We start from the raw sequence: 8,501 nt of genomic DNA on the forward strand, positions 1-8,501 counted from the left end.
ATAATAAATAAAAAAAATGTGCTGATATCTTTGATAATTTCAAGATTTGAGTTGATCTCCTGAACATGTCAAGAAACAAGAGGCCCATAAGCCTTAACGATCATTTGACTATTGGCACAATACAACACCTTAAAGAATATAGTAGTGGCAACCAATCAAGGCAATACAAAAGAAATCTTAAAAAAAAGAGGTTCAGGTTCTGATATATTTGATGAATTAGACCATGAATGAAGGTCCCTTGATAATCACCATGCTAAAAATCCAATATCCAGTCTCTAGGCCTCTTAGACTAAAATATTTTAGCCTATTTGATCCCTGTGACTTTGAATGAATCTTAAGGTCACTCATTTGAACAAACTTGGTAGCCCTTCATCCTAGCATGCTACAGGCCAAATATCAGGTCTCTATGCCTCTTAATTATTCACAAATATTCGTTTAAAGGATTTATCAAATTTGACCCCTGTGGCCTTGAATAGAAATCAAGGTCATTTATTTGAACAAACTTGGTACATGTAGCACTTCGCCCCAGCATACTGCAGGGCCAATATGAGTACCCTGGACATTTTGGTTCTTGGAAGTGGTTTAAAAATTTTAGCCTATTTGACCCCTGTGACCTTGAATGACGGTCATGGTAAATCATTTGAGTAAATGTGGTAGCGCTTCATTCCAGTATGCCACAGACCCAATATCAGGTATCTAAGCCTCTTAGTTATTAACAAGAAGTCGTGTAAAGGTTTTGCCCTATTTGACCCCTGTGACCTTGAATGAAGGACAAGGTCATTTACATGCATTTGAACAAAATTGGTAACTCCTCATTCTAGCATGCTACAGGCCAAATATCAGGTCTCTAGGCCTCTTAATTATTCACAAGAAGTCGTTTAAAGGTTTAAAGCCTATTTGACCCCTGTGACCTTGAACGAAGGTCAGAGTCTTCGATTTTAACACACGTTGTAACCCTTAGTCCCAGCATACGCAGGCCTAATATGAGTACCCTGGGCGTTTTGGTTCTTGAGGAGAAGTCGTATACAATTTTAAGGCCTTTTCCCCTTATGACCTTGAATGAACGTCAAGGTCAATCATTGGAACAGACTTGGAAGCCCTTCATCCCAGCATGCTACAGGCCCAATATCAGTACCCTGGACCTTTCGGTTATTGAGAAAAGTTGTTTGGATAAAAAGTATACGGACGGCTGCTTACGGCGCACGTCGCAGGACGATGGACGATGCATGGTGACAATAGGTCATCCTGAGCCTTCGGGCCAGATGACGCAAGAATGATAAAAAATGAAGGATAAGAAAATAAATTTACCACATTTGGATTGTGTTTCCAGATCTCGACAGTCAACACAACATCGGTATTCCACGAGTTGAGGATATTTCCCTGGTGGTGGACATCTCCTGTCTTTGGTTTCTGGTTGATCTCCTGTAATCAGGTATCTAGACCACTATGGTACGAACATTACAAGCATTTTTCCAGTCGATAATTATTATAATTATTGATCTTTTAATGACAACCGAACATCCTTCACAGTAATAAGCCACTTTGGTATGAAATGCCATGTAATAACTATAGTAAGTAATATAAACTAAAGTTAAACAGTTATCTGTTATTTGTTATACGTTTAATGTTGATTGGAATCAAAGTACTAAGTCACGTGCCGTACCTTGACGGGTTGATTGACATATTGTGATCCGTTAATTAATTCAACAAACAGTCTTGAATTCTTTAAAAACATATTTTGCTTCTGGACGGTTTGCATTTCTATGATGACACTTGACACTGCCATTCTCAAACACAGGTAGTATATATATAATACTAGATCAAGATAAGATAATATCCACAGGCGGATGAAGTATTTTGACATATTCAGATTGAGGCAAAGCTTTGAGCAGTATATATTTATAATTGAAATGAGTTTATCAATCGATGGATAGTTTTAAAGCATCTGACACAATGTTTAGGCTAATACCCCGATAACCAGGTTAATGACAAAACGAACTGGGACAGGATACATGATGTTAGATCCAATACCCTGACGGGCGGGGGTTTTTGCAACAAGAGTCGGGACAGAAGACCCGATATTCCTGGCGCGATGGCCAGGTTAATGGCAAACATATTTTGGGGCGGGTGACACAATAGTTGAAATTCTAAACCGCTGACCATGGCAACTGTCAAAAGATTGGAGATACGATGTTTAACGAAATCTAAGAAAGTAAAAATATAGTCGAGGTAATGGCAGACGAATCCGACAGGAGATAGCATGGCCAGGGTTACCACAAAAGGATTTGAGATAGTGACATGATGGTCTGACAAACGTCAAAAAAGGTCGGGCGGGAGACCTGTTGGTCGACAAACGACAGTGATCGGATCAAAAATCTTGGTGGATTTGCTAAGAAAAAATGTCAATTTTTCAAATGGTAGTATTTAACTAATAATCAAACAGTCGCTAGTTCGACTCCAGACGCAAGTTTAAATATGTATCCCTGTATCCGCAATGTTTCCATGTGTGTGATTTATGTTAAAACGTTTCTGCTATTTACTTACATCTTAAACGTATAGCATAAACATTTTCAACAAGAACGTAGCAATAACTGGCAGATTTGTTCATCAAAGATGCCTTGAAGTAAATCTGAATAAATTTAGAAGATCTGGTCTTTAAACATATTGAATTGCAATTATCACTCAGGTGAACTTTGTGTGTTAAAATAATCTTACCTTTAAGACATTCCTCATGAATCCTTCGTTTTACTCGTGCACCACTGGTCTCGAGTTTCATATGGAAAACATTATCTACAAAATGTTTGTCCTCGTTTACATCTGCGATTTTGTGGTGTTCATTCTGTTTGGGCACCGATATATTAGAACTGTTCCAACTTTGTGTTGATTGTTCACTCAAAACCGCTGCAATACCCATAGTATAAACCCACAATAGGAATGCCATGTCTGGTTTCAGATGTTTAGGTAACAGCAGTTATGTGTTGAAAATTAAAATCCAACAAAACTATTGTGAACTTTTTCATGGAAACTAGAGAACAACTTTTCAAAAGTGATGTCACAGAACAACTTACTTAGACTTTTGACACTTTAACGATATTACAGACAACTTTCAACAGTGTGGAGCAATGTGGCAAAAAATCTATAAGAAATACCAAAAATTGAAAATAAATCGCTTTCTGTTTTGCCCGGAGTCTTTATTCTTGGTACAGGAATTATGTCTTCGAATAGCTATCCAAGTGACTTAAGTGATCACATAACAACTTTCCAAAAGACTTAAGAATCGTCATGGAACAAGTGTCCCTGGAACATGAGCGATGTAACACAGCAGCACAAAAACCTGGCAGTTAGAGAAATATCATCCGTATGTTATGATGTGTACTGGCGTGGTGAATCCTATATACCAATATGATGTAACACAAACGGAACTCCCTTTTGGGAAATTTGAGAAATGTCACAAAGCATCTGCCATACAATAGAGCAAATCTCCTGGAAAATGTACCGATCCCAAAGAGAACCAGACACAATCAACATGTAGTACCATCATTTTTCATTTTCGATTTGTTTTAATATAAATGATCTCACATTAACATATTAGCCGTCCAAGCTAATTAGCCCTATCAATATCTAAAAGGTGTCATTTTATGTTATTATATAATACGAATAAAGGCTAGTGATATATTAATATGAGAAACATGATTCAAATCGTCAAGGATTCTTAAAAGTCAAACTTGTCCGGTGTCCGATACTAATCAGAAACCAAATCCGACGGCGTGGTCAGTCGATCTAGTGGACCAGGATACAGATGTCAAACACGCGTAAGATCTGATAGTTGAATCATCAGCCAATCAACTGATAGTCATCTTTATTTTATTCCGAACATTTTTAAATTGCTATAAGAATTGAAAAAAAACCCTAGATATTGTCACTAGACAATTTGACGGGCTTTTCACGAGCAAGGGATTATGGCTAAGGTCATTCATATTAACAATTTGTTTTAGTAGTTAAACGTCCTACCAACAAACAGCGTCATACAAGGACGTGACAGGTTTGTTGGTGGAGGAAATCCGGAGAACCCGGATCTAAACACCGATCAGCGGTTTGTACATGGCAACTGCTCCATATGGGATTCAACTCCAGACTCAGAGGCTCAGGGGTTGAGGGCTGGTAGTAATATATCAGCATGTATGCGGCGTGTTGCGTGTATAAAGTATTGGAGTGTGTTTTGCGGTATATTTATGGCTTTTTTTCTTGTATAGTGGTAGCGCTACATATATAACTGAAGCATGCCGCCGAAGACACCAAGCAACACACTTCACCTGGTCACATTATACTGACAACGGGCGAACCAGTCAGTCATCGGACTCCTTTTATGCTGAGCGCTAAGCAGAAGGAGCAGAAACTACCACTTTTATAGACTATGGTGTGTCTCGGCCAAGGAACCCAAAATCTTACTCACAGGGGCGAGGCTCATCAGGAGACCAAAAGTGAGGTAGTGTCAAGGATACGTTAGGAAGAAGAAAGTACTGAAGATAAAAAGAAAAGATCAGATCCTAAATTTAGTTGTCTTTTACGATTATAGAATAGGGACAGCAGGTACAATTCTTACGCCCTACCTGCAGGGCATTAGGACTTCTAAAACTTCACTTAAGAAGTCATTTGATGATTTTAGGATTTTTGGCCCATGTGACCTTGAATGAAAGTCAAGGTTATTTATATTATCAAACATGGTAGCCATTTATGTCACCATATGTTTTGTCCCTTTGACCTTGATTATGTATTTCGGTATTGTTTAATTTGATAAAAGATCATTACCGATTAATGTCTCGTAATCAAATAGCTATTTTTTGTGATTGTATTGTCGTGTTGATGCATTATTGTTATTTGAATGGATAGCATTATAACATATTTCAAATGGAATCACATGTTCTTAAATATAATCTCTTAAATGTAAATACATATGCAATCAGTGTTTAAGTTATGTAATTTAAAGCAAATGAAATTTTCCAAGTCAGAACTGTATTCTTAAAAATGTTTTTTTTAACAAAATCGTTAAAAGCTTATGCACCCTGAGGGTGTTCATCGACGTCACTCTCCATATCTAAGGAATAAACTGTTACCAGTTGGGATATACAGTTGAAATGAAGCCAATCCTGTTAGAAGAGATATTCATTGCGCCCATTGTGTATTTTCATTCAAAACATTTGAATATTAATATCACAGGAAAATGTTGTTTGAACGTTTTGAAATTGAATGATCTATCTTGTAATTCTCGTAATATTCTAAACGAAATTCCGTCTTAGCATGTTTCAGAGTTATTTCCCTTGTTGAAATGTGTCCATTATGACGTCATTATTTGGTTAGCATATTTAACGTTGTTTTCTCCAAATAACATGACGCTATGCTCGCAAACGTATGACGTTACAATCAATACCTACCAGCAAGGGCAGATTACTCTGTAATATGCAAATACTGAATAGTTTCGCTTGATGGAGTCTATCAACAGGTAATTAAACACATGTTTCATGTTAAATAATTAATCAGATTTAAGTTATTGATAGTACTTGAAAAACACCTCTTCAATAACAAATATTATAAATATTTCGTTTCAATTGAGATAATCAATTACCCAATGTGCTTCTCCTGGTTCATTGCTATGTCGTTACGTAAATGTAAATGAAATGTAACGTCGTAATGTTACAATTCTGTAGGTAACATTGAGGATTTTGATTTGAGTAGGGTAAAGTAAATTCGCGATTATTTTGACTCAAGAACATAAATTTTCAAAGCTGATTTGTAAAAGATTTATCTTTGGGATTAACACACTATGATTTCACGAAAATACAATCTAAACTTATATCTATGGTCCAGTCCAGAACACACAACATCGCTATGTTTTAATGAAAACCGCACGTGTTTTTCATTTTGTGTTGAGATACAAGAAATCAACACATTTTTCTTGCTTGCCGTCTATGCTTTTGGTTGATATATTGTATGTCATAACAACACTGCGATATTTTATTTTACTTTCCAAATGGTTTATTAACGAGTAACGTTGGCATTTCAGCACTTTTTAACGGACGTTTTTTTCGACGGAAACTTATTCTAGCAAACCAGACTATGAAATTTAGATTACCACAAAATAGAAAATCACTAGTTCTGTTGATTATAAATATTTTGTCTACATGAGGAATATAAATGTTAATTTGATTCCTTCGAACTTGATTGATGAAGTTATCAAAACTCCTTACGATATAAGTGTACAGATGAGAAATGGAAGGTGTTAATCCATAACAAAATATTCCTAGGACAAAAATATAATATCATGTTGAGAAGTAAAGGGTTTTGTTTTGTGTGTGTTGAGAAGTGCACTCTGCTCTAAGCTAAATAGTAATTGTTTAAATGAATATTTTTCTATCGCTTTGTAATATAACTACAAATATAAAACTCTAATTTCACAAATCTATTAGGTCTACACTACGTTGATAAATGTAGCAGAATAAACACACTGGTATAATGTATCTCTATTGGTATATTTTATCGCTACAGTTGCCCTTCGTTGGGCCCCAGATCTAAAGGGTAAAGTGGTGTGACAGCGTACCAGCTTATCGACATTACGAAACTGATATGTAAAAAACCATGTATCATGTGTTTAATATATTACGTGTTTGTTTGAATGATACGATCTTACTTTTAACATGTTGAAACAAAACTGTAACTTTCATGTGATCCAGTCAAGTAACAGCCATACAGAAACTGACATTAGGGCTTCCTATCGTAACAGGATCAATCCAATACAGACTGAGTAAGTTATTTCAAGTTTTAAGGCCTTCTGCCCCGAAGGGTGAGTGTGACCTATAGTCATCATGCTTCCTGTGCCGTCCGACATCCGCCGTCGCCCGTTCGTAAAAATTTCATTCAAACGACTTCTTCTCAATAACCGAAATACCCTGTGCACTGCTTTTTGACCAACAGCATGCTGGGATAAAGTGCAATCAAGTATGTTCAAATGAATGACCTTGACATTTAAAATTCTTTAAACGAATTATTTTGAATAACAAAAAATCCTAAAGTAGGGTGACAAACTTTGATATTATTGCAGTGTTTAAGCAAATAAATATCAAATTGATATCAATATGTTAACAAAGTGGTATGTAAACTGATATATTGTTATCAACTTAAATAGCAAAACTGCTGGTAGTAGTGCACAACTTCGATTACACAAAGGAGTGATGGGCACTCGTTCTGAACAGATTAAACCCCATGTACAGGACGCATGCTAATTTTGGAAACCTTTTTCATAACCCACTTAGAATTATGTCAAAGTGCATTGATATTACACCATATTTATCGCACTATAATTGTTTGTTTTTCAAATTACGTTATTTTGGGTTTCGTTATCAGCGTCTTCTGTATACCGAAATAAACCTTTTATACACTGAGTTTGTAATCTGCCATTTGCTGTCTGCATGTTATCATATACTGGTAATTGTAACAACTACCCACAGTGCATTATGTTTCTATCACTAAGTCATATATACTCTCCAACTGCTCACTTTGTTTCCATGATAACTGTTACTATTTACAGATCATGCCTTACTTTAGAAGTTGTACACGAAACGTTGGCGCGAATAGATGTCATTCATACACGGATTGCCGCAAGTCTTCTTTAATCGCAGCAGTAAGTCGTAATATGATTATCATTGAAATATCACAACTGGCATAACTCTTTTTTGTTTGAAGGAAAAGAGATTCTAATTCTCTTTTCGGTGTTTCTTTTAATCTGGTTGTTGATTGACTTTTAACTTTGAATTAAGCATTGACTGTTATATTTTGATATGGATTAATGTGAAACATACAGCATTGGATGTTCTAGCACATCCAATAATGCGCGCTTGCGCAACCTGATACATATGCTAGAACCAATGCTTATATTTACATATAACAAGTCATTACCGTAACGCACATAAATAGTATACGTCTGCATAGACAAGAATATCAATTCATTGGTCAGCCGATTATTTAGTTAGAAATAGTAGATTCTACCGCTTCTGGTCGGTTGCCATAGACAACCGATTAAACATTAATGGTTTTTCAAGACCTTTTTGAACTCTGATGAAGGTATTAGTACGCCAAAGCCTAGCTGTCAATGTTGATATTGGAAATCTTCAAACATTAGGTTCAGTAGCAACATATATTATACTCTGCAGCGGTAATGACGAACTTATTTGAATGTATTTTATTGTGTTTTTGTGTGGTGTTTTTAAACTAGGTCATTTTGGTGCGCCTTAGAAATCTGTTATCGTTCAATGGTTAATGATGTCCGGGAGGTGACTGCCCTCCTTTAACATTTTTGCTCACTTCAGACGTATAGCATTGTTTCAAATATTAATGTTCTTGTATCAAATGCTTACATTACTTAATCTAGGGTCAGCTTTCGGCCTTAGCAATTTTTAGGTCCTCCCTGATACTTAAATGCCAACCATGCACAGTTTTCTTCGTACTAA

This window comes from Argopecten irradians, chromosome 9, assembly GCF_041381155.1.
Source record: "Argopecten irradians isolate NY chromosome 9, Ai_NY, whole genome shotgun sequence".
In the NCBI taxonomy this organism is placed as follows: domain Eukaryota; kingdom Metazoa; phylum Mollusca; class Bivalvia; order Pectinida; family Pectinidae; genus Argopecten; species Argopecten irradians.